The following is a 27,026-nucleotide window of genomic DNA, read 5'->3' as shown; positions in this document are numbered from 1 at the left end:
AGAGATCTACCACCAGCTTGTTGCTTGGAGAAGCAGCTGACCCTGAGGTGGTTGGAGGTGGATGAGCGAAGGGCTTGAGAAGGAAGATATTTAGGAAGAGAGTGTTGAAGGTATTTCGGCCCAAGGCCCCAGAAGGCCTTGTGGACAATGCAGAGGGTTTTGAACTTAATCCTTGCAGCCACTGGGAGCCAGTGTAGTGATTTCAGTCCTGGAGAGATACGGTCCCTGGGCTTGAGGCCAAGGACAAGTCTCGGAGTCCTGTTCTGGATGAGTTGCAAAGGGCGGAGAGTAGAGGCAGGAAGATTTAGATAGAGGCTGTTAACAGTAATCCATCCTAGAGAGAACCAGAGCTCTGGAGACAGTGTGCTTCTGGGGGGGAAGGAGAGAAAGGGAAGGATACCTCTGAAGAGGTGTAGCTGGTAGTGTGACTTCTTAGAGATGTCAGAGATGTGAGGAGAGAAGGAGAGTGTGGAGTCGAAGATGACCCCGAGGTTTTTTGCCGTGCAGGTAGGAGAAGGAAGAGGGCCAAGGGAGGCCAGCCAGAGAGCTGCAGGGAAGGAGGGAATGGTTGTGCCAATAAATAGAATCTCAGTCTTACTGGCATTAAGGCAGAGGTCGTTGGCGGCACACCATTCCTGGATAGCAGAAAGACAGTCAGAGATGAGGGAAGTGGAAGAGAAAGCCGAGGGTAGCCTGAAAATGAGCTGGGTATCATCCGCGTAGCACTGAAAGTTGGGACAGAAAGCAGCTATGCGGTGAGCAAGAAGTCCAAGATACTGATTGAAAAGCCAGGGTGAGAGGTTAGATCCCTGGGGGACACCACAGGTAGAGAAAAAGATGTCAGAGAGGAAGGAACCCTGTTGGACCTGGGAGGGTCGATTGGAGATGAAGGAGGACAGCCACACCAGAGCTTGACCAGTGATACCCAGGTTATCACGGAGACGGTTGAGCAGGATGGTGTGGTTAACAGTGTTAAAGGCAGAGGAGAGGTCGAGCAAGATGAGGACACAAGGGGTATTAGAGTCAAGGTTTGAGAGCAGGTCCTCACGGATGTTTAGGAGAGCAGTTTCCGTGCTTCTGGCAGCTCTGAAGCCAGACTGATGGTCATGAAGACTACCAACAGATTCAGCATGGAGATTAAGCTGGGAGATGGCCAGTTTCTCCAGGAGCTTGCCCAGGAAGGGAGTGATAGAGATTGGGTGATAGTTAGCTGGACAGGAGGGGTTGGAGGACGGTTTAAGAAGGAGGTGCACAAGGGAGTGCTTGAGGGGGGATGGGAAGACTCCAGAGACGAAGGAGTGATTGCAGAAGTCAGCCAAGGCAGGGCCAGGGTCGATGTGGTCCTTGATAGTTTTGGAGGAACAGGGGTGGACCTGTTTTGACGAGACTTTCATAGATCAGACTTGTCTCGAAACCTCGTCAGCAGAAAAAAGGGGAAAGGCAGAGAAGGAGGGAGGAGGGGTGGCTGCCGAAAGGCCAGGGGGAGAGCAGGGAATAGGGCAGGGGAGGTGATAGGAGGAGAGTGAGGACAGGATGTCTTGAGTTTTTGAAATGAAGCGAGAGGCCAGTGCTGTGCAGAGGGCCTGGGAAGGGACAGGAGAGGTGGAGACTGCAGCAGGGTTGGCCAGCTCCTTGCAGATTTTAAAGAGTTCGGCCGAATTGTTAGATGCCGCAGAGATGCGGGCTTGGATAAGGGCTCTCTTCTTCGTGAGAACGGAGAGCCGGTATTGCCTTTGGAGCAGGCGGCAGGCCAGTTTGTCAGAGGATGAACATGAAGCACGCCATTTCTTCTCTGCCACCCTGCACTTGCGTTTAAGGGTGACAAGATCTGAGTCATACCAGGAGTTACATTTGGCTTTGGGCTTCAGGTGGATTCTCATGACAGGGGCAAGGATATCAATGGTATCGGATATAGCAGAGTGGAGAGGGCTGTGTCAGGGTGGGAGTCAGCCGAAGGGGGAGGGGGACGCGAGAAGGTGGTAGCGAAAGCCTCAACTGACACGCGCTTCATGGGTCGGATGACCGCGAAGGTGGGTGGCAGTGATGAGGGTGGCTTTGCCTGTGGGGTAGGGAGGGTGAGGTGGGAGGAAAGGAGAGAGTGATCACTCCAGGAGAGAGGAGTGGAGATAGGGACAGAGAGGTGAATGTCAGAAGAGATCAGAGCATCAAGAGTGTGCCCTGCAGAATGGGTCGGCCGAGACGGGAGAACAGAGAGTGAGAGAGAGCCGCAGAGGTCGCGAAAGAGTCTAGAGGGAGGACAGGAGGCTTCAAGGTGGATATTGAAGTCTCCAAGAAAGAGGAGTTGAGTGGTTAAGGACAGGAGTGAGGAGGAGAGGTCAGTCCACTCAGAGAGGAAGGAGGAAATTTGACCAGGTGGCCGATAGATAGCCAAGGTAAGGGAATGGCTAGGAGAGAGAGAGAGAGTCAGCAAACAAGGCATTCAAAGGAGGAGTAGGTCTGCGTAGGAGTGACAGTGGCAGGAATCCACTCAGGGAAGATAAGGGCCACCCCCCCGCCCAGCACAGTTGGGCCTGGGCAAGGAGAGGATCTTGTAACCGTCAGGTAGGAGTGTGTCAAAGCTGGCGACAGAGTTGGCCGTGAACCATGTCTCAGTGAGACCGAGGATGTCAAGGTCCAGTTCCTCAAAAAGGCGACAGATGGAGATATGTTTGACGGCAGAGCAAGAGTTAAGAGTGGCAATGTGGAGTAGGTTGCCATCCTTGAAGGACTTCCGGGGAGGGGTGCAGATCAGAGGTACGCCCTGTGGAGGTGAAGGAGCCAGAGAGAGCAGGGTGAGAGGGTGGAGGCAAGGTAGCCGAGGACAGAGAAGAGGGGACAGCAGGAGAGGAAAAGAAGTTGATGAGGCGCAGGAAGCGTCTATCAAAGAGGTGGAGGTTGGCCTGAGGGCCTTGGACCAAGACGGTCCCATTAGTGTAGACATTAATGATGGCCTTAGAGGCGCGGAAGGGGGCCAAGAGGACATCCCAACGGGTGCCACCATTATTGGGAGAAGGGAGAGAGCACAGAGACCATATGAAGGGTCCATTGGTCAGGGGAAGGCACGAAAAAGGGGATGTCAGTAAGTGTTTCCTTGGAGGCGGCGCTAATGTAGGTGTCAGCGATAGGGAGGCCTGGGTTGGAGACCAGGATATCCTTTTTAAACCTTTTCCTAACAGATTTAGTGAGGAGAGCAGCATAGTCAATGGAGAAGCAGTTAGAGAAGATAGGAGAGATAGAGAGCACCATGGAATAAGGAAGGAGTGGGGGGAAGACAGACGAGATGAAGCGGAAAGGAATGAAGTGGCAAGCCCTAGTTACCACAGTATCAGAGCAACAGTAACACAGTAAAAACGAATTAGGTACCCAGTGTAGAGGCCACCTAAATTTGAGAGTCCTGCGAAAGTGGACCTTCAAGGAATTAAAAACTAGACCAGAGACTAGTAGTTGAGTCAGGCATAATACAATACGAGTAGGAGAGCAGTCAATGGGATTGATGCTCTTGGAATTGCACCAGATATTGCTATTGATATTTTATTTCTATCGTGCTCGTACAAAAGTGTTTCAGAGCGCGACAAGGCAAGGGAGGGGAACAGGGGAGAACAAAACAGCGATCTTACTAGGCCCAGTGACATTGAGAACGCGCAAGGGCATGGGAGAGGGGAAGGGGAAAGTGCATGGAAGGGGGGAGAAGGGGAAAGTGCGAAGCAGAGGAGAAACAGATAAATAACAATAAATAAATAATAAAGGCAACAAACAGTTTTAGTGCAGCCAGCAATTTGCAAGTGCTAGGTTTAAGGCAGCAGGCAGGGTAGGTCTGATAAGTGCAGGAAGAAAAAGGGGGAGCTGTATGGGTACAGATACAGACCCCAGTGCATGGGGTGGCCCGGAGGCAGTGCGGGAGGGTGAGCAGGTACCTGGGCCCGGAGGACAGAGCGTGGCCAGGTGCACGGTGCCGAGAGAGAGCAGATCAGCAGGGGAGAGGAGGGGAAAAGGCAGAAGGTAAGAGGAAGGTCTTGAGGTGCTTCCGGAACCAGAGATGGTTCTCCTCACGTTTTAGAGTGGCAGGGGGGCTGCTCCAGAGGGAGGCCCCAGCCGAAGACAGATCTACCCCCAGCTCATTTCTTTGAAAAACGACTGACCCTGAGGGAGTTACAGGTAGAGGAGCGAAGAGCTTGAGAGGGGTGGTATTTGCGGAGGGATAGCTGAAGGTATTTTGGACCCAGGCCCCAGAAAGCCTTGTGGACAATGCAGATGACAAAGCGTTTCCATTTATTGGAGTAGCAATGTCTGGTGTTAGGTTTTCTTGCAGTATATCCATGCTTATCTGAGGAAGTTGGAAGTGCCAGAACTCCATATCATCAGGAGCCAGGCCGCTAAATTGAGAGTCTGCGGGTATGGATGAAGTGTTTTCCCCTTGTCCAGAGATAACATGTTGGATGGGCAAGGTAGTTTCATCAGAGGAGAGTGAGACATCTCCATCAGATGGGAGAACCAGGGTTGGCGTGCCCACATTAGGGCCACCAATATCATGGTGACTGGTTCCAGTTATCCAGAGACCGTTCCCCAATCAGTTCTGAGGGTACTTGGAGGTGTAATCTGGGCATTGTGAGTTCTCCAGAGTTTCGAACAAGTCAATCTTCCACATTCTGCGAAAACGTTGGAGACTATGTCTTTGTGTAGTCGCCATTGGTACTCCAAGGGCAATGGGAAGTCTCTGCTGAGCACGTTTGCCAGAAGATTTTCGTTCCCCTGGAACATGTTGAGACAATAGAAAGAACTTGTGTTTGAGAGCCCATTTCCAAATGTTCTGACACAGATTGGACAGCCCTGGAGAGTGAGTGCCCCCTTACTTGTTCGGGTAGTACATGGCCACAGTGCTGTCCATGAGGTACTGTCTTTCCCTGTAACTGTGTCTGAAAGGCCTTCAGTGCTTTGAATACCGCTAACCGCTCCAACAGGTTTATGTGGTTGGATGCTACTGCTGGGTCCAAAAGCCATGCACCGTCTGTTGAAGGAGGTGAGCCCCCCCCACCCCGTGAAACATGCGTCCGTCGTAAGAGTGGCTTTCACTGCAGGGGTGGTGAACGTTTTCCGCTTCAAGAGGTTTTCCCTTGACCACCACTGCAGAGAGAACGAGGGCTGCCGAGACAACCTCTAGATCGTCCCATTGTCTGCTGGCCTGACACCACTGGCTGTTGAGCCACTCTTGCATGGGGCGCATGCGCAAAGGTGCATGAGGAACCAAGTAAGTGCAGGATGCCATCATCCCCAACAGTCGCATGGCCTCACCTCTCGACTGGCTACATACTGAGGCATCTGAAACTGCATGTTTTGAACCCTCTCGGAGGGGTAGACGAGGCAGTCTTCTGTCCGAAGTAGAACCCCCAGAAACTACTCTACTTGGCTGGGGTCGAGGCTGGATTTCTTCTCGTTTATGGAGAATCCCAGACTAAATAAGAGGTCGATCGTCTTTTGAGTATTTGACAGGCATGTTCCGTAGGAGTCCCCTGTTATGAGCCAGTCGTCGAGGTAAGGATATACTGGGATGGATTGCCTGCGCAGCTGAGCTGCTGCAACTTCCAGTACCTTTGTAAATACCCTTGGGGCTGAGGAAATGCCGAAGGGAAGGAGCTTGAACAGATAAGTGTTTGTCCTCTATCATGAACCTTAGGTATTTCCTGTGTGCCGGCAACATTGAAATAGCAAAGTATGCATTTTTCATGTCCAATGTTTTCATGTAATCCCCCTGCGTTAGTAGAGGAATTACTTCTTGCAACATTACCATATGAAACTTTTATGGTTTGACAAATTTGTTGGCTGGGCGCAAGTCTAGCACAGGGCGCATGGTGAGATCCTTTTTGGGTACAAGGAAGTACAATTAATAAATACCCTTGTTTACCTGTAGCACGGGGACGACTTTGATTGTGCCCTTTCCTGCAGGTTCTTGACCTCTTGCAGCAGGATCTTCAGGTGTTCTGGTGTTAGATGCCTGGACTTTGGACGTCTGAATCGAGGTGGTTGGCTGAACTCGAAGCAATAACCGTGGGTAACAGTCTTGAGCACCCACTGGTCTGTGGTAATCGCCTCCCATGCGTGTAGGAATGATGTTATACATCCCTTGACTGGGGAGGCATGGGAGGGGACCAGAATTTGAGAGTAATTTCTGACTGGAGGCTGGGGAGCCTCTGGGGGTGTCATTGCGACCCCTTCCTTTACCACGGCATTGTCCTCTGGGTGGATAAGGATTAGAGGCAGCAGACCCCTGTCCTGAGGACCAATTGTTACCCGTGCTATATTGGTTATGTGGGGAACGAGAATAGGACTGTCTGCAAAAGGAGCGGCGAGCACTCCGCCCCCCCCTCCCCCCTCTCTGTTGAAAGGGCCTTTGAGTGATCTGATTCAAAGATTTCAAAGTCTCGTGTTCTTTCTTGGCAGTTTCCAGTGCCTCATCAACAGCCTTGCCAAACTGGTTGGAGTATTCTCCCGGTTTGTTGATTAGCGACGCTGGTGTATTTGGTTTGAACCCTGAGCTCTTTAACCAGGCGTGATGTTTCAAAAGGCTACCCTGGGCTAATGTTCTTCCTGCTCTCTCAGCAGCATCTAAGGTGTTTTGAGGATGTTATGGTTTACTTGTTTACCCTCTGACACAATTGTAAGCAGGCGAGAACACCCTGGTTCAGGGACCTCCCACAGGACCTCATGCAGCAGGTTCCATTGGACATCAGAATAGCTGGCCAACAGCGTGGTATTGTTGGCTATGTGGGTGCAATATGCTGCTGCAGAAGAGCTTCGCTTCCCAAGAGCATATCATTTTTTTACATTCCTTGTCTGGCGGCGCCCCGCCTGTGGACAAGGGGGCCCCTGCCCTTTTCCTTTTTGTTGTGACCACAAGAGAATCAGGGGTGGCATGACCCCAAACATAGAAGGGGGTCAGAAGAGGACGGGCGAAAATGTTTTTCCACCCATAGGTTTACAGCCCTAGTTTGTGAATGTATTAATAAGGAAGGGGCAATGCGCCTTTTGATGGAGTTAAGTAAAGGGATAGCCTGGCTGGACAATAACCTCAAAGATGTCACAATGTTTCAGCAGCCTGTTAAACACAATCCAACCTGAAGAAGTATCGATAGATCGGATACACTGCGCCAGCCCTAGGAGAAAAGAACCAGGGGCAAGACCCAAAGACTTGTTGGTAGCCCGGTCATCGTACATCCTGAAGGAGGAAATTTTGAAAGCTGCGAGATCCCAAACAGATCTGACAGTCAATGGAAGTCACATCCAGCTGTACCAAGATCTGGCACTCTCAACGTTACACAAAAAGAGACAAATGCAACCGGTCACAAAGGCTCTAATGGCCAAACACATATCATACAATGGTCATTCCCCTTTGGGTTAACCTTCACATGGGAAGGCAAACCACGGCGAATCAAGTGCAAAGAGGGTTTAATCGCTCTTATATATGGACGTAGGCCAGAACCAAGCAGAGCATGACCCAAAACAAGGTACCACAAAAGGAAAGGACAGACCATAGGAATGGACGATGGACAAGGGGAAGAGGAGCAGAAGGGAAGAACTAACTGGTCCCTAAAAGAACCAAGATTGGCCCGAGCAGAAGCAGACAATAATAGATCCAAGGAACTAGAATGTTACAGGTGGCCGGAAGGGAGGAGGAAGGTCGCAAGAAGCAAAGATTGAGAGCCCGGACTGAGGTAGGAGGGAGGCACAGATTGGAATCTAACTCTGGGTATGGAAGTATCCTGGCACATGGACACCCTGGGTGAGATTGTGGCCCAATGTCCTGGGATTAGCTAGGGGGATTCAATGGAACCCTGGCCACAATAGGGCAGAGGGTGAGGGAAAAGTTGGGGTGGGAGAGGTGGGAGGGAGGCAAGGGAGAAGGGAGCGGGAACGGGGAGGGAGAAACGCATGCTGGTTTAGAAAACTAGGGATGAGTAAGAGGTGCAAAGTCTGGAGGGACAGGAAGCGCAGAAAGGAAGGTAGCAGTGAGTGGAGGCAATATAAAAGCATAAACATACCAAATGGCTGAAGCAAAAAGATTAACCATGAATGTACAGGGGCTGAATACGCTAACGAAATGCCTCTCCATTCTGGGAAGATTGGCAGAAACGCAAGTAGCGATAGGGATCCTGTAAGAAACGCATCTTCTCCCGGGTGACCAACAGAGGATGGGTCATAAGTCTTTCCCCAGTCAATTTTACGCCTCCAGCGGGGGGAAAAAGGCGAGGGGGTGGCTATCATTGCTCAATCGCGACCTGTGGTGTAAGAAAGTATACCTGCTCAAGGACACGGAAGGTAGTTACCTGGGGCTCAAGGGCAGAATAAAAGAGATCTACACGATTATTGCACTATATGTTCCCAACGAGAAACAATACATACATAACTGGGATATTGAGGAAATTGGGAGGCTGGTGTGAAGGGCAGGTGGTGCTAGGCAGGGATTTTAATTGCGTGATGGATCGGCACTAGATAAAACACTCCCAGCAACGGCAGCAGATGGGAATAGGCAGGCACTGGGAAAATACTTTATAGACCTGGGGGTAATCGAAACATGGAGATTCTTCCAGGAAGAAAATAGAGAATACACGCATTACTCTGCGGTACACAAAAACTACTCTAGGATCAACATTATTTTGGCATCAGTGACACTGATCCCCCAATTGACGAACATAGAAATAGGAGTGAAATACTTATCAGACCACACTCCGGTGGAAGTACACATTGTGATGGATGTGGAGGAGGGGAAAAGACAGTCATGCTGGAGACTGAAAGATATTAAGGGACATCTCACTTAGAGCACACATGGAGGGAACAATAAGTAATTACTTTAAAGATAATGATAATGGTGAAACGGATTGGAGAATAGCGTGGGATGTGGGGAAAGAGGTAGTTCAGTGAGAATTCATCTCACAAGCGGCCGCATTCAACAGAGAGAGCCCTCACCAAAGAAACTTGAAAGGGATTTAAGCGAAGCCAAAAGACAACATAAAATTAAACAAACACAAATCATTAAGCTCGCAGGAAGATTAGAGCCCAACTGGAAGCACACATGGCTGATTGGTTTGCACAAATTCTTCTGAACACAAAACAAACATATTATGCACAGGGAGGGAAGGCAAACAAATTCCTAGCAGCTAAATTAAAGAAACAAAGTTCACGCAACTACATATCACAACTTAAAAACGGACAGCGGGTGGCATTTACGACAGAGGAAGGGAAAAGGGAAATAATGGGGAGTTCCATGAAGAACTGTTAAAGAGTGAAAATGTAGCGCCCAAAAGACAAAGAACTTGCATGGCATCAACACCCCTACATTATTTACAAAGGAGACAGAGCTAGTTCATATAGATGCCACATGTACACAGAACTCATAATATTGGAGTATCTCAACAAGGACCCGTCATAATTAAAAATGATTAATATCAAATTTAATGAATCACAGATTTTTAAAAACAAATTAAATCATACGGTCCACAATATGTACATACATTTTGAAAATCTACACCACAAACAAAGGACATGGACAACAGTTACGTGACAAGCTTTCAATAGCTAGTTGCCAGTGTGTCAAGAGTAAACACACCGAACACCAAGCGGTACGTTTTATATACAGTTTTACGCACCCAAAGTTAATTAGGGTTAAATGTGTCAGCAAATCGGTCACTCTGGTAACAATCCAGAGTGTTGGCTCGACATGTTTCAGTTCCTAAACTAGGTATGGAACATTCATCAGGAGAAACATAAATGACAACGTAACCAAATAATTCTAATCAACAGACAAATATTAATATCAGAATATTTCTTGGCATCTGTGGGGTAAAAAACAAACAAACAAGGCAAGAGATGAGCTAACAAATAGCAAATGGAGTTGCCGGTTCTGACTATGAACAAAGGTATCACAAATAGAGGGGATAAATACCTCTAGTGATGCCTGTGGGTGCTCTCTACTGAGTGGTAGTAGGAAGTAGGAGTCCGGAATCCGGTCCAACCTAGGATAAACAAATATAGATATCCATAAGAGCGCCATGGGTAGCTCTCAAAAAGCCGGAGATGCGCCAAAACAAAGCGACTATCTGAGCCGAAGAACGGCAGAGGTGCCTTCCCTAGATAATTAGAGATAGAAATGGTGAAAGAGACCTAATGGTAAAAAACCTCTAAATAATCATATGGTCGCCATATGGGCAGCAAGTGCGGAGGGGAAGCCCAGTCCGCTCAAGGAAGAGGGGACAAGATGGCAAGAAGAAGTGTCACCCCAAAAAAAGTAGTAATACTCGTCCTGTGTCACACAGTCAAAGCGCCGAAGCAACAAGGCCCCTATCGTAACGCTATGCCTCCGTTCCGAGATACCCAAGTACGAGTGTAAATCAAAACCCAAGAGGGAGTAACAATAGAGATAACTCTGACGAGCCCGCTGTAACCGGCGGAACGTCTGTGAAGCCTGAGGCGTACCTGAGAGGTAGAGAGTCCCTTCGTGGAATAAAGGGGAAACATACAATGAATCCCTAGGAGAAATCAGCGTGTCAGCGCTAGTGCTGAAGAGACCGCGGCAAAGCTCCGTGTAAATCAGGTCTCAGGACAGGGCAGCGTATGATGCCTGGCCAATACTTAACAAATTACGGAGACACGGGCAGTCCTACGTCTATGTCAATGTGACACGACAGACGTTAAAGGTGTAACGGCCCTGGCGGCCATATTAGAGTGGAGATAAAAAAATGGAATAGCGAACGTCCAACAGTGACAGCTGACCCCCTAAGTAGAGCTCATGAGTTAGAAAGACAAAAGAGCAAGTGACACCCGTGAGTGGAAGATAAAAAGTTATAAAGAACTATGAAGAAGTATGGGAGAAAGTACAGAATAGATAAAGCCTAAGGACACATCCGACCACTCTAGGAAGATGGAGACACACAGAGTGTGAAGAACTGTTACAAGGGTACCCCCATGTCTACGGGCAGGACAAAACAGACGGCGTACTCAACCCTTCCCCCCGAAGCTAATCTATGGAGTACTGAAAATAAAAATAAAAAGAGAGAGTTCGGTATAGAGACCGACCCCCGGCATGTAGAGAAAGGGCGCTTAGATATTGTGCCATTCTATAGAGTCATTAAGACCCCTAGTGTCACTCTGCAAAGTATAAATCATTTTTTGCTCAATCTTGAGGAGTTTCTTTTCACGGGTGGCATAGTTGGTTCCTTTCAGTGATAGAAGTATTGTCCATTTGAAATCCTCATAGTGATGTTTCAGAAGGTTGAAATGTTTGACCATCGGAGCATTTTCGGTTCTATTCTTCAAACAGCTCCGGTGTTCCATGATGCGTGTTTTTGCCTTCCGGATGGTCTTACCCACATAATGCAGTCCACAGGTACACGTAATCAGATAGACAACAAATTCGGTATTGCAATTAGTCAAATTCTTTTGAGTCCAGAGTCTTGAGAGGCCAACATCAATACTTTTAGTTACGGAGGTCAATTTACAAACTCCACACGAACCACAAGGATAATGTCCAGTGGGTTCGGGTAACCCCCAAAGGGTGGTTAAACGGGGTTCAACGGTGGGAATAGATTTAAGCTTGCTATTACTAACTCTATTCCCTATCGTGGTACTTCTTTTGTACGCAAAGATAGGCACGGGCATGGAGGGAGCAGAGGTTTTAAAGATTTTCCAATTTTTCTTTATGATGTTGGTGATCTCAAAACTCCGGTTAGAAAAGGTACTCACACAAACAATACGTTCATCTTTGGTTTTAACAGGTTTCGGTTCCAATAAAGCTTCTCGATTGTTGTTGAAAGCTCTCTTAGCTGATTTTCTTACCAATTTCTTTGGGTAACCTCTCTGTCTGAGTTTTTTGGTGAGAATGTTAGCCTCTGACTCATATATTTCTTTAGTAGAGCTACTCACATGAAAGAGCTTTTCCATATGTCAAGGATGATTACATCAACAAGACCCTGCAAACCAACGGTCCAAGCAGACACAATAGAAGAGTCAGGTTCCGTAACACCTCATATAGTACAAGTCACGATAGCAGTGACCCTGATGATGCAGGTGAAGGAACCTCAGCTGGTAATAGGGCCCCTAATAAAAGAGGAAGAGTACAGTCTACTCGACGACAGAATAATGGAGGGAGAAGAGGCAATCAGGGTCGTTTTTTATATCAGGCCCCAAACAGAAGCAGCTGGGACGACGGATCAAAACAAACCCGAAGCGGGAATCGCTTCTGATTAATCTGTCTGACTATATCCTTACAGAAACAGAGCAAGCAGTCCTTAATAAAGGACTGGGATTCGTCATGACAAAACAACATGATCCATTTGATTTTCTCATCGATTTCAAGAAGTTGATGAGGAAAATCCATCTTAAAGAATTTTTTTCCGGTGACCCTAACATTACTTCTGAAGGTCCATTTAACTGCACTGGACTTCGAAAACCTTCTGTGTTTTATCCCCCGTCCCAGAGTTTCTCTCCTGAATCTTTAGTATTCGAAAAGAAAGTGATTGCTGAGATTAAGGCTCTGGAGTCTAAAGCTTCTAGACCCTTCCAGAATCTCTCTAACATTGAACTTAAAGCTCTGGATTCCCTTTCCAAGAATTCCCTGATTATCATCAAGAAAGCGGATAAAGGTGGCGGGATCGTGGTGCTGAATCGCTGTGACTACATTTCGGAATGTGAAAGACAATTGAACAACAACCACTATTACCGTCCACTTACCGTGGACCCTACTCCGGAACTGATGGCTCTCGTGGCCGACAAAGTCTCTAAAGCTAAAGACCGTAAATGGATCTCGAAACAAGAAGCGGAGTTCCTTGTCAATAAGAAACCGAGTATTCCTACTTTCTACACTTTGCCCAAAGTGCATAAAACCTTGGTTAACCCTCCGGGTCGTCCAATTGTAGCTGGGATTGATTCCGTTCTCGAACCTCTCTCCACCTTTGCCGACCATTATCTTAAAGGATTCGTACAGACCATGCAATCATATCTGAAAGATTCCAGAGACGTCATCAATAGCCATGAAAATTTGACCTTCAACACTGAGACTCAACTTTTGGTGGGCCTGGACATTGTCTCTTTATACACCAACATCCCCCAACAAGCGTCCCTTGACGTCATTGAAGAAATACTCCTCTCCCGTGTTGATTCTGACCCTGTGCCTACCTCATTTATCCTCTGGTGTGTTGAACTGGCTTTAAAACGTAACTATTTCGAGTTCAATGGCAAGTTCTATCAGCAAATTGAAGGGACTGCCATGGGTGCCACCATGGCTCCGAGTGTGGCCAATCTCTATGTTGAGACCTTCGAAAAGATTAACATTTACAGCGATCAAAATCCGTTTAGCAATAACATTGTTAAGTGGAGTCGTTATATTGACGACATCCTTGTTATATGGAAAGGGACTATAGAAGATGCCAACGCCTTTTTTAATTGGCTCAATAACCTGAATCCACATTTACAGTTTACTATGACATTGAGTAATGAATCCACACATTTTCTGGACCTTACGATTTTTGCTTCCAATGGCCTTTTGAAAATTAAGCCTTACCACAAACCCACCGATAAAAATTCCCTTCTGGATTATTCTAGTCACCACATCAAACACCTTCGTGATAATCTTCCTTTTGGTCAATTCTTACGCCTCAAAAGAAATAGCTCTACTAAAGAAATATATGAGTCAGAGGCTAACATTCTCACCAAAAAACTCAGACAGAGAGGTTACCCAAAGAAATTGGTAAGAAAATCAGCTAAGAGAGCTTTCAACAACAATCGAGAAGCTTTATTGGAACCGAAACCTGTTAAAACCAAAGATGAACGTATTGTTTGTGTGAGTACCTTTTCTAACCGGAGTTTTGAGATCACCAACATCATAAAGAAAAATTGGAAAATCTTTAAAACCTCTGCTCCCTCCATGCCCGTGCCTATCTTTGCGTACAAAAGAAGTACCACGATAGGGAATAGAGTTAGTAATAGCAAGCTTAAATCTATTCCCACCGTTGAACCCCGTTTAACCACCCTTTGGGGGTTACCCGAACCCACTGGACATTATCCTTGTGGTTCGTGTGGAGTTTGTAAATTGACCTCCGTAACTAAAAGTATTGATGTTGGCCTCTCAAGACTCTGGACTCAAAAGAATTTGACTAATTGCAATACCGAATTTGTTGTCTATCTGATTACGTGTACCTGTGGACTGCATTATGTGGGTAAGACCATCCGGAAGGCAAAAACACGCATCATGGAACACCGGAGCTGTTTGAAGAATAGAACCGAAAATGCTCCGATGGTCAAACATTTCAACCTTCTGAAACATCACTATGAGGATTTCAAATGGACAATACTTCTATCACTGAAAGGAACCAACTATGCCACCCGTGAAAAGAAACTCCTCAAGATTGAGCAAAAAATGATTTATACTTTGCAGAGTGACACTAGGGGTCTTAATGACTCTATAGAATGGCACAATATCTAAGCGCCCTTTCTCTACATGCCGGGGGTCGGTCTCTATACCGAACTCTCTCTTTTTATTTTTATTTTCAGTACTCCATAGATTAGCTTCGGGGGGAAGGGTTGAGTACGCCGTCTGTTTTGTCCTGCCCGTAGACATGGGGGTACCCTTGTAACAGTTCTTCACACTCTGTGTGTCTCCATCTTCCTAGAGTGGTCGGATGTGTCCTTAGGCTTTATCTATTCTGTACTTTCTCCCATACTTCTTCATAGTTCTTTATAACTTTTTATCTTCCACTCACGGGTGTCACTTGCTCTTTTGTCTTTCTAACTCATGAGCTCTACTTAGGGGGTCAGCTGTCACTGTTGGACGTTCGCTATTCCATTTTTTTATCTCCACTCTAATATGGCCGCCAGGGCCGTTACACCTTTAACGTCTGTCGTGTCACATTGACATAGACGTAGGACTGCCCGTGTCTCCGTAATTTGTTAAGTATTGGCCAGGCATCATACGCTGCCCTGTTCTGAGACCTGATTTACACGGAGCTTTGCCGCGGTCTCTTCAGCACTAGCGCTGACACGCTGATTTCTCCTAGGGATTCATTGTATGTTTCCCCTTTATTCCACGAAGGGACTCTCTACCTCTCAGGTACGCCTCAGGCTTCACAGACGTTCCGCCGGTTACAGCGGGCTCGTCAGAGTTATCTCTATTGTTACTCCCTCTTGGGTTTTGATTTACACTCGTACTTGGGTATCTCGGAACGGAGGCATAGCGTTACGATAGGGGCCTTGTTGCTTCGGCGCTTTGACTGTGTGACACAGGACGAGTATTACTACTTTTTTTGGGGTGACACTTCTTCTTGCCATCTTGTCCCCTCTTCCTTGAGCGGACTGGGCTTCCCCTCCGCACTTGCTGCCCATATGGCGACCATATGATTATTTAGAGGTTTTTTACCATTAGGTCTCTTTCACCATTTCTATCTCTAATTATCTAGGGAAGGCACCTCTGCCGTTCTTCGGCTCAGATAGTCGCTTTGTTTTGGCGCATCTCCGGCTTTTTGAGAGCTACCCATGGCGCTCTTATGGATATCTATATTTGTTTATCCTAGGTTGGACCGGATTCCGGACTCCTACTTCCTACTACCACTCAGTAGAGAGCACCCACAGGCATCACTAGAGGTATTTATCCCCTCTATTTGTGATACCTTTGTTCATAGTCAGAACCGGCAACTCCATTTGCTATTTGTTAGCTCATCTCTTGCCTTGTTTGTTTGTTTTTTACCCCACAGATGCCAAGAAATATTCTGATATTAATATTTGTCTGTTGATTAGAATTATTTGGTTACGTTGTCATTTATGTTTCTCCTGATGAATGTTCCATACCTAGTTTAGGAACTGAAACATGTCGAGCCAACACTCTGGATTGTTACCAGAGTGACCGATTTGCTGACACATTTAACCCTAATTAACTTTGGGTGCGTAAAACTGTATATAAAACGTACCGCTTGGTGTTCGGTGTGTTTACTCTTGACACACTGGCAACTAGCTATTGAAAGCTTGTCACGTAACTGTTGTCCATGTCCTTTGTTTGTGGTGTAGATTTTCAAAATGTATGTACATATTGTGGACCGTATGATTTAATTTGTTTTTAAAAATCTGTGATTCATTAAATTTGATATTAATCATTTTTAATTATGACGGGTCCTTGTTGAGATACTCCAATATTATGAGTTCTGTGTACATGTGGCATCTATATTAACTAGCTCTGTCTCCTTTGTAAATAATGGATTACTGTCCTCCCGGACCTAGATAGAGTATACGTTGTTAACTCTCTATAGTCAACGGTATACCGGGCTTCCTCCCCATATAAGTTGATCAACACCCCTACCCCAGATAACGGAGGGTGACAGGGATACGCTAAGTGGGCCGATATTGGCCCAAGAGTTCAGTGATGCAATCTCAGCAATGCCAGCGAATAAAACACCGATCCCAGATAGGTTGGGAAGCGGGAACTACAAACATTTCGCACACAACTACTAGCACCAATGTGCCCCCTAAGCTGTGCGCATGTGCGCTTGCCCAGCTTCCTTCTGGGTGCCACTCAGAAGATTTGTAACAGCGCACCCAGGCAATTCTCACCTATGCAAAGAGATTTAATCAGGCACAAGCCACAGCAATTACCTGACATTTGCTTTCTCTTAAAATAATAAACGAGTCATGATATTCTGGTGTAGCTCATTTACATCACCCTACTATGCAAGCCTGACCCTAAAAACCTAAAAACAGAATGCAGTCACAAGAGGTAAAAACTAATATGAAAAAGTGGCTCCATGAACAGAATAATCTAACTAAGATATGCTTGCACACATTACCCAACTACTGTTCCCGCCCCATCCATAAATCCAATGCTTCAATCGACGACGTGTGTACTCTAACCTCTACCCCAAAACATATTTAGATATTACCAGACAACCTTGACTCTTCCTCTCTTGGCTCTGCGAAAGGTTACCAGACATGTACCTGCATGTACTTATGTTATGTTTGTTGTACGTTGAATAGTGTTCAAGTACCAGAACGTCTGTTATTCATCGTGCCTTATGAAAGGTTCCTTTTTTGAAAGCCTTCCAGCGACTACCATGGCACCCCTGAGATGTGTCCTGCATGCTGCAGCACGACTCATGAAAGGACTCTGGAAATTCAACCCTGACTCTCCTCGGACTGCACTAGCTCCCACTGCATGCCTGTATCATCTTCAAATCCTTTAGCTCCCACTCCCTTGTCTCCGTTTCCCTCACTGTGTTCTTCCACCTACAATTGTAAAGCATTCTGTTGATTCCTGAAGCCAGGTCTGCGCTCAATAAGTACACTAATAATATTAATGATAAAAGCATCACCCACACTATGTAACCTAATTATCATCTTAAATATCGGATACTGACTGTAGGTAAACGGGCTACTTGGATGTGAAACCTCATGCCATGCTTCCTCTTCTTAGTAAATATGTCACGCAAGCGCTCTGAAGTGGTCGCTTGCATGTTAATGCATTATAAAACTCAAATATTAATTACTGCTCTTAAGAATTTTGAGTAGACCAATGTCATGCTTAAAGTCTGCTACTTTAGCATTGCTAACATTACCCGATAATTGGAGAGCAACATTGCAATATCACTTACTTGGCCTGCAAGGGACAATGGGTATGGGCTATGCCAGGTATTACTCGTCTATAGTAGTAGTGCAACAGATATTCAGTCAGTAGAATGCTTTTCACACAATCTGTATCCTTTCTAAGTGTTCAGCGATGCAGTGGGCATAGACCGTAAACAAATATTATAATTCGATGTCATACAATAACGATTTCACATATCAGTTGTATAATCCTACCCAAGAATATACGGGAAATTGTGAACCTGCAGATTCATAACATTTTCTTAAAATGCATAAAATATCATGGTGAAGCACTAAATATGTGCTGCTTGCAAAGTATTACGGGTATGCACTGCCTGCACTCCAAGGTAAGGAGACTAGCACTCTGAAGCGGACCCACACACTCGTCTCCAGACGAGAGCGTCTACATGCTCTTACCCTGACAGCTGCACTGCTCTCAATTCCACCACCCATGAGCACACGCAATGCTCGCCTGCAGACTAGAACTAAGAAAACCTCCAATAGCCTACACACAAGTATGTCTTTCCAATGCTGGCTCCAAATCCCATAAACTACGTTCCACCACAAACTTGAGTCTACATAGCAAGCACTGCACTGACCGCCATGCCACTGCAGCAATGCCACTGCAGCAATGTCTAGGATCCCAGAAAATGTGCTCCCCACCACTGTAAATGCAATTACTGTTACGCCCAATTCTTCTACCACAGCCATGCAATCTACTGTTGTAAATGCTACCTTGCCTATGTTTAGGACCCCAGAAAATGTTTCTCCCATAATAGCAACCACCTCCACCCCATACCTCACCCCAAATGTGCCCTAATCAACGCACGATCAATCAATGCTCACGCCATGCATTATCCCTCGCACTCCCACCAGGCTATGCCATCACCAGACGAGATCGCCCGACCATAGGGAGTCGCACTAATCGACAAATAGACAAAGACTACATCACCATCTGAAAGATTGACAAATCTATCAACAACTCACCATCTCACACCACTGCACCATCACCCTACACCTCATCTATCGGCCTCCAGGCCCTCTAGGTGACTTCCAGGCCTCTCTCACCCACCTTATGGCTGACGATCTAAAAAAGTAATCCAAAGCCATTCTCCTTGGTGACATCAACCTATGCCTGAATGACATCAAAGAACCTGCTGCCAAATCACTTGACACAGCTCTAGCAACCCTAGGATTTGCTAACACCATCACAGACCCCACCCACTCCTTAGGCAGACCGCTAGACTGGATTGCCCACCACAACTGCCCTCTCACAATCACAGGTAATACTCTTACCCTGTGGTCTGACCACCACATCATCACCTTTAATATCCCGACCACCACGACCCCACCTCACCCCCGCCAACCCCTACCACCTGCTCTCACAATAAGTGCCTGCCAACTCACCAAAGAAAGACTCCTACCTTTCCTACAGGGACCTGCCTTCAGACCCCCCTTCTCCAACGACCCAGAAATCCTTGCTAAGAATTACGACACTGCCATCACTGCAGCAATCAATTCTATCGCCCCACTTAAACCATGCAAAACTAAACCCACTTGCCACACCAATGCCTGGTTCACCCAAGACCACCTCAAACTGCGTACAGACAAACGTGCAGCACTAGCTCAGTGGCAAACATCTCATGATGACAAAGACAAACTTAACTTCAAATCTCGCTCAAATGAATATAAGAAAGCCATTATCAAAGCCAAAGCCAAATCATTTGAAGACAGAATCACCAAGGCCAAATCAAACACTAAGGAAATGTTCACCATATTTAGGGAACTTGAGACCCCAACACCCACCCCCCAAAACTTCACCAAAGATAAAGCATGGTGTGATGACATCCAAACAGCCATGCGCAATAAGATTAACTCTCTCCAAGCCAAAATTATGAACACCAAACTGGCGCTCCCTACCTCCCCTAATCCCTCCCCCCCCCACCAACTCCCTCCCCCTGCCCACCCTCAGAGGCCCCCCCTACCTTCTCATTCAAAACCATCCAGGAGAAAGACATGGTCAACGTCATGAAAAACATCAAACCCTCTAATTGTAAAGGTGACCCCTGCCCCACCTCCATTATCAAAGACTGTGCAGACACCCTTTCTCCTTTCCTAACAGCCTTTGTCAACGCCTCCTTCACCACAGGTAAATTCCCATCATGCCTCAAGGAAGCATGGGTCCGACCTCTCAAAAAAAAACTACAATTGACCCCACCTCTTCCAACAACCACCGTCCCATTCCTCCTCAAGATTCTAGACAAAGCAGCTTACCTGCAAGTCCAGCACTTCCTTGAAGAGAACAAACTCCTAGGACTGAGACAATCCGGCTTTCGCCCTAGGCACGGGACAGAGACCACCCTACTCGACCTCAAAAACCAAATGGACGTCGCAAGAGACCAAGGTAAACCTGTCCTGCTCCTTCTTCTCGATCTCTCTGCTGCTTTTGATACTGTAGATCGCGACATCCTATGCCATCACCTCACCTCCAAAGCCAACTTCTCCCAAGAACCCACCACATGGATCGCCTCCTTCCTTCAAGGCAGGACCATGCAGGTTCTCTCTGACCTAGTCACTGCCTCACCCACCATCATGTTATGTGGTGTGCCTCAAGGCTCCTGCCTCTCCCCCACCCTCTATAACATCTTTACCCACCCCCTCTTCCTTATCCTTGACACCATGGGCATCTCCTACACCAACTACGCTGACGACACGCACATTAACAGGTGACTAGGACACTGACTGTGCGACTCAACAGCATATATAACACCATGCAAATGTGGATGGCTGTCAACGGTCTCTGCCTCAACTTTGACAAAATTGAGCTCCTACTCGTAGGTTCCCCTGACACCCAGTTTAACCACTTCACCATTGACTCAATCAGAATTCCAGTATCGGACACAGTAAATACTCTAGGCGTCTATCTAGACTAATTTATCTATGACCAGACAAGTAAACGCAATCGCCTCCTCTGCTGCCTACCATGCAAAACTTCTCAATGCAGCCAGGCCCTTTCTCTCCAAAGACATCTGCACCAACATAGCCAGAGCCATCACTGGATCCCGGTTAGACTACTGTAATGTTCTCTTCCTAGGGACCTCCAACAAAAACCTGGAGAAACTGTGTAATCCAAAATAGCGCCCTGCGTGCAGCACAAGGCATTGCCAAGAGAGAGCACATCACTGCTGCCAGAAAAGCTTCCCGTTGGTGCTTCATAAAGGAAATAATTCTATTCAAAGCACTAACCATCACCCACACGTGCATCCACCTCTCTGCTCCAGCTTACCCATCTCAAAGAATCCACCCGGTCTCCTCCACAAGACCCACCATGACACCCTATGCCAATATGCTCTCCGTACCCAGGGTCAAGAGAGCTAGACCAGGTGGCGCCAGCTTCCCCTACCTTGCCTGCCTGCACTGGAACACCCTTCCCACCTCCCTGCGAGCTGAACCTTCACTTACTACCTTCCGCATAGCCATGAAAACTACCTTGTTTGCCTGACCAACCCTATCTGCTGAAGCTCCCAGGGTTACTTTGGATGCCCACTACTGTAACCAATACTGTATATCAAAGACCCTCTATGCATATTTTGTATGATACTGCCAAATGCTTGACCCTGCACCTTATCATAGTGTAACCAAGACTTAACCTGTACTCACTGTAACTAGGTTTTCCTACAAGTAACAGCGCCACAATGCCCCTGGGATGTCTGTGCACTATACAATTGTAGTAAATAAATAAATAAATACACATATACCAATGAGTGTTTCACTGCTACAGTCCCTTACATTTTACAGTACCCTGTCAACTAGTGTTGGGGGTGAGCACATGAGCTGGGGAAGGGTACTGGTGAAAGGGCACAGGAGAATACTCCTTGCGGGTGATGAACAAATCAGTAACTTTAAAAAACCAAGTCAGTTGTTTGGCAGTACAGTACAGTGTAGAAAATGTGTTTGCTGAAGGAAAGGAAACTCTAGTAACAGTCTAGAGAACTGCACTTTCCGTTTCTTTCTATGCTAGCTGCAGAGTGCATTTCAATTTAAACATGTGTTCTGTGTTCACTGACTGTAGCATCCCCTGCATCTTGTTTAACTGATAAAACTGTATCAAGAGGGATACCGAGTTACACAGGAAGGCTCTCAAGCTGTTCTACCTCTCGGCATTGATACTATTAACCTAAAAGGTATACATATGTGATTTAATTCAACAGGACTCTATAAGAAACCTCAGTTAACCTCTTGTTGAATTTTGTCTAGGCTGTGGTGAGGAAGGGTGAGCAAAACTATATGCTGTAGTATGTGCCCTCATTTTACTTCCTATGTCAGGGTTACAAGCAAGGCTCTGATAAGAATTTGCTTCCTACTTAGAGTGAAATGATTTTTCACAGAGTAAAAAAAGTAATTTGCTTTGCCAACAGGAATACTTTATGCTTATTAAAAGATGTTCTTTGCCCTTAAAATTCATCTTGAGATTGGTCCGAAATATTATTAGAGTTCCTTCCTATGCCAATGCTGGGCTGATCATTGACTCAAAAAAATATCTGTGGAGTTTTGTCGGCAGAAGTAAGGGGTTGGTTCCTATGTGTTCATTGTTTCCTATTTTTGTTGGGCATATTCGTTTTTTGTTTAGGGATTATAAATGGATGGAGTATCTGTCTCTAAGATGTAAGGCTGGTTTTAAGTAACACAGGACAAAATAATGTGGATAGTAAGTAGAAGCTAGTGAATTTTGATCATCATATTCTGTGGTGCGGTTATTCTAACACAATTATCCTTACACAAATTACGAGTGGCATGTTCCCATGGGCCTTGAATTACTTAAAGTGGTAAATTAACTCCTATTGGCATGTTTTCTGACACATTCATTTTAGTTGCCTTTATTCCATCTGCAAATATTGTATCCGGTCTGATTTTTGATAGCCACATCAGTTATGAAAAGCAATATTTTGTTTTTTGTAATTCACCTGAGGATTTTTCCACAGACATAAAGCACACATTTTTCTCTGCACACAAGTACTTTTGCTAGCTACTGTGGCATATCGTGAGGTCTTGAACAGGTTGATGAGTTCTCTTTATGATCACATAACATTTTTTTTAACCTATGTGTTTGGAAAAAGTGTTGTAAAATGCACCTTTTACACAGATTAGTGAAGAATTGCAGTGGTTTGAAAGGGCAATTCCTTTCCAAACTCTCTTCGGAAATGGTGGCGCACGAAAGGCAACCAGAAAAATAATTAGAGGGAACATTGACTAGCACCACTTACACGTCTTTTCAATGTCATCAGGGAAAGAGGTTCGGTCACAGCGGACATGGGGAAATCTACGACGATTTTAGTTTTGAAGCCAGGGAAGGACCTCACTGATTATGCCAGCTACCACCCTATTGCACACTGATGCAGAGATTTATGCTAAGATACCAGCGGCCAGACAAATGAAGGTTCTCCCAGGAATCATACACTTAGACCAGGCACGGTTTATAACGGAGCGCACACACACGACAATGTCAGACAGGCCATAGATATTTACCTGGGCACGAGAATGGGGCAACGGTTCTCAGTGGCTGCGCTAGATGCCAGACGGGCCTTTGGCAGTCTTGACTTGGGATATCTGAAGCTGGTGCTGGAGGGATTTGAATGCGGGCTTTTTTTTACTAGGATGGTTCTGGCAAATGTTCAAATCCCATCTACTTGTTTCTTGGTGAACTGAGAGGGTTCGGAACAGATTGCAATAAGGAGGGGCACAAGACAGGGCTGCGCCCTCTCCCCACTAATTTTTGCAATGGCGATGGAGCCCTCGGCAGCACAAATCAGACAAGACCAGGAAATTAGGGGTGTGACACGTGGGAAGGTAATACACAAAATTGCACTATACGCGGACGACAATGCTTTTTCTGAAAAATACCAATGATACATTGCCTAGAGTGATGTCCAGTTTACAAGATTTTGCCAGTATATCGCGATTTACCATAAATTACTCTAAATCAAAAGCACTAAATATAATGGAAGAGGGCAAGGTAATCACAAAATTGGGGAACACTTATCCCTTAATTTGGGAAAAGGAGATCTTAGAATACCTTGGGATTCACTTAACAAAGGACACAGGAAACCTGTACGGAGCCAATATTAAACTCCTTTGGAAGCAACTACAAGATGATATGCACAGATGGAGTTGTCCTGGTTTGGAAGAATTACCGCAGTAAAAATGACCCTCCTTCCCTGCATGCTTTATGTGGTGGGCTCGCGGCCCATAGATATAACATTCCGAATGCCCAAAGAATTACAAACGGCGATACTCACCTTTATATGGCAAGGCAAGAAACCAAGGTTACTAAGGAAAGTCTTATTGCGCCAAACCCTCCTTGGGGGTCTGGGAGTCCCCGACATAGAAAGATATATATTGGCGGCACAATTAGCACCTATGTTGAAATGGGCAGGACAAGACACCGTATATGGTTGGTGCGGAATAGAACAAGCAGTCACGAACACCCCCCTGAAACTACTACCCGCCCTCAACACAGGAGCCCGAGAGGGAGGGGGTCAATTATTAGAAGTCACTAGAGTGGCGCAACATAGATGGGACAAAGCACTCAGTAAGAATAAAATACAGTAGGGGCTCAGCCCCCTTTCCCCTTTAGCGCATAACACTGACTTCACTCCGAGTCTTCAACAGAAATTCTGGGAGGGGCGGCAGGGAGCAGATACACTCATTCTAAAAGATATTTACCAGTGTAGAACCACCCCCCCTTAACGTTGGAAGAATGCAAATGTAAATTTGGCATCAGGGAGAAGGAACAATACAAATATACGCAAGTGAGGGATTGGCTCTCCCAGCCAGTGGTAAAGAAGGCGGGCACTAGAACTCCAGTCAGGCTTGAACTGACCATGCAGGAGGGTACAACGGCGAGAGGGGTAGATAGACTATACAGACTGCTGGACAGCGCGCAAATGGGAGATAAACTCACGTATGAAGATAACTGCGAGAAAGACTGGGAAGCGCTCACGGAAGAGGAATAGGGACAGATTTGGTCGAGGGCGCATAGAACATCCAAATGCAAAACGATCTAAGAGTCAGCCTACAAACAGTGTTACAGATGGTACACGTGCCACTATCGACTACATAAAATAAACACTAATTACCCCCCCACCCTCGAATGCTGGAGGCAATGTGGAGGGAGGGGGTATCTCTACCACACGTGGTGGATATGTCCGAAAGCGGTAATGTATTGGAAAGAGGTGTTGGGACATATAAAAGAGATAACGGAAGTGACCCTGCCAATGGCACCAAAGGTGGTTCTATTAGGAGTGGTGTTTGACGGAACAGACGCAGCGACGGGGCAACGGGGCACACAGCTACTCTCATCACACACTTACTGATGGCAGCGAGAAAGAAGCTGGCACAAGGTTGGAAAACTGAACTGGGTCCGATAATAGCCTGGGGGGTCATGGCAATGGAAAAAATGTGTACTAAAAGCGCAGCAATACTTGACATTTCTGGCTGAATGGAATCCCTTCCAGGACTTCGTGAAGTACTGAGAAGCCTGCTTCCATAAACTATGGCTGTTTAAGAACATTAATGTCTGCTGAGTCCCAGAAAACAGACAACGGACTATCCCTCACCCCTCAGGGTGGCATAACCTCCAATAGCGGAAAGACACATGACATTTTTGAGTTGGGGGAGAAAGGGCTTGGAGGGGTAACTGTTGGGGTGAGGCGTTACTTGTTGGGGAAATAATGTAAACCATGGGAGTGAGTTAGCTGTCGAAATCATAAAGGGGGAAGAGCAAATGATTTGTTATGTTTGCAAAATTCACGTAAATATTATAATGGTGGTAACTCAATTGTGCCCTCGCTGAAAAAAAGAATTGTTTTTAAAAAAAATGTCCTCTACGAAATCTGAATCTAGCACTGCCTCTTGCGTGGCTATCGGGAAGTGATCGGTTGCTTTTTTCAGAATGGCGTTTAACGCCACCTGGTCATCTACAGGAGGTGCCTGACGCAGAGGTGGGGAGGAGGGGTCCATACATAAGGTATCAGGATCCGGGGTATGGGTAGGAGACAGCCAAGGCAGGTTATCGGCTGTTCATCCCCCCCCCCCCAATCCAGGGTCTGATCAGTGGGACCCTCAAAGGGATCATGCGCCTGTGAATAAGGGTCAAGCGGAATCTCTTCTTGATCTGCAAGGTCAAAGACCTCCTCAAGAAGTGGCCAAGAGGTTCTTTGGAATTTGGCCACTGTGGGATAAAGGTCTTCACTAGGCCTTTTAGGAGTGAATTTCTCAGAAAAGTCCACACATTTAGCGAGCCTGTCCATACACCCTTCAGATTTCTCCCTGGTCCATGGAGATGAGCCAGAGGGGTCCAGAGGGGGGGGAGCTGGGGGAGGACTCCTCCTCCTGGACATCCCCTGCCTAGAACGCCAATATTTGTCAAGGAGAGTCTTAGATAAGGAATGGGGACTCAGAATAATCCTCCCGCCCCTCCAGGCGTTTAGATGTGTCTTTAGACTTGTCTTATTGTTTACTGCCCGCCGAAACGATCTTAGCGAGACTCTCACTGATGCTCGGAGTCACCGGGAGGGGTTTAGGTTGTTTAGACGGTTATGTCGTAGATTTCGTAGATTTTGACGCAACCAGGGCTTTATCAGTCAGCACGCTCTTAGGAGGCGTCTTGACGGCCTAGTGGCTTTTGGTGCTGGCACTCTTGCTTGCAGAATGCCCGGACTCTGACGTGGTTGCAGGGAGGGCTGCCGATCATGTGAATCGGTGGGTGCTGTCGAGGAACTCGACGTAACCGTTGGCGCCTTGGACCGCTTCGACAGATCCATCTAGGCCGTTCCGGGGGTTGTGTGCTTTGTCCTATGAGAAGTGGGTGCGTCCCTGTCCCCGGGGTGTACATTCCCCATAGCAGGACTATCGTCGTGCCTGATGGGGCCAGGGACGGATGTTGTGGAGCGCAAGCACTCCGATGAGAGGTCAATGGCATCCGGATTGGAGCCGTCGCTTAGATCCTCATCACTTGAGGCGGCAGGGGAGCTACCCTCGGCCTGCAACTTGGCATAGGCCGCCCACCGTTTCATTCAACGCTTCTGGACCGTCTTAGAATGCAGGAGCTCACAAAACCAACAGGACGCCTTGTCGTGATTGAGAGGGAGACACTTATTGCACCACTGGTGGATTTCTTTCCAGGGGTACTTTCCCTTACAGGAAGGGCAACATTTAAATGGTGTCCTGTCCATAGCTCAGGTGTTTTAAAGTGACAGCAAAACCAAAAGGGCAAAGAGAGGGGAGAAGGAAAGACATTCTTGAAAAGAATAGAAACCCACACACCCCACTCTCCCTACTGTATAGGTCGGACAGAAGGCCCGGCCACAGGGTTGACGGCGTCGACCGGAGCGCCAGCCGCCGAAGTCTGTTCTTTCACT

The 27,026-nt window shown here is 46.7% G+C and overlaps 1 protein-coding gene across 7 annotated transcripts in view; it reads right to left on the bottom strand.

The window, feature by feature from the left end:
• Nucleotides 1-27,026, bottom strand: part of RALGPS2 (Ral GEF with PH domain and SH3 binding motif 2) — a 2,782,724-nt gene that overhangs the window by 499,695 nt on the left and 2,256,003 nt on the right. The gene's annotated exons all lie outside the window — the stretch shown is intronic.

The sequence above is a fragment of the Ambystoma mexicanum genome, chromosome 1q, assembly GCF_040938575.1.
Source record: "Ambystoma mexicanum isolate Mex_15411 chromosome 1q, UKY_AmexF1_1, whole genome shotgun sequence".
Taxonomy (NCBI): Eukaryota; Metazoa; Chordata; class Amphibia; order Caudata; family Ambystomatidae; genus Ambystoma; species Ambystoma mexicanum.
Note: the sequence above shows the minus strand (reverse complement) of the source record. Positions and strands in the feature narration are given on the sequence as shown.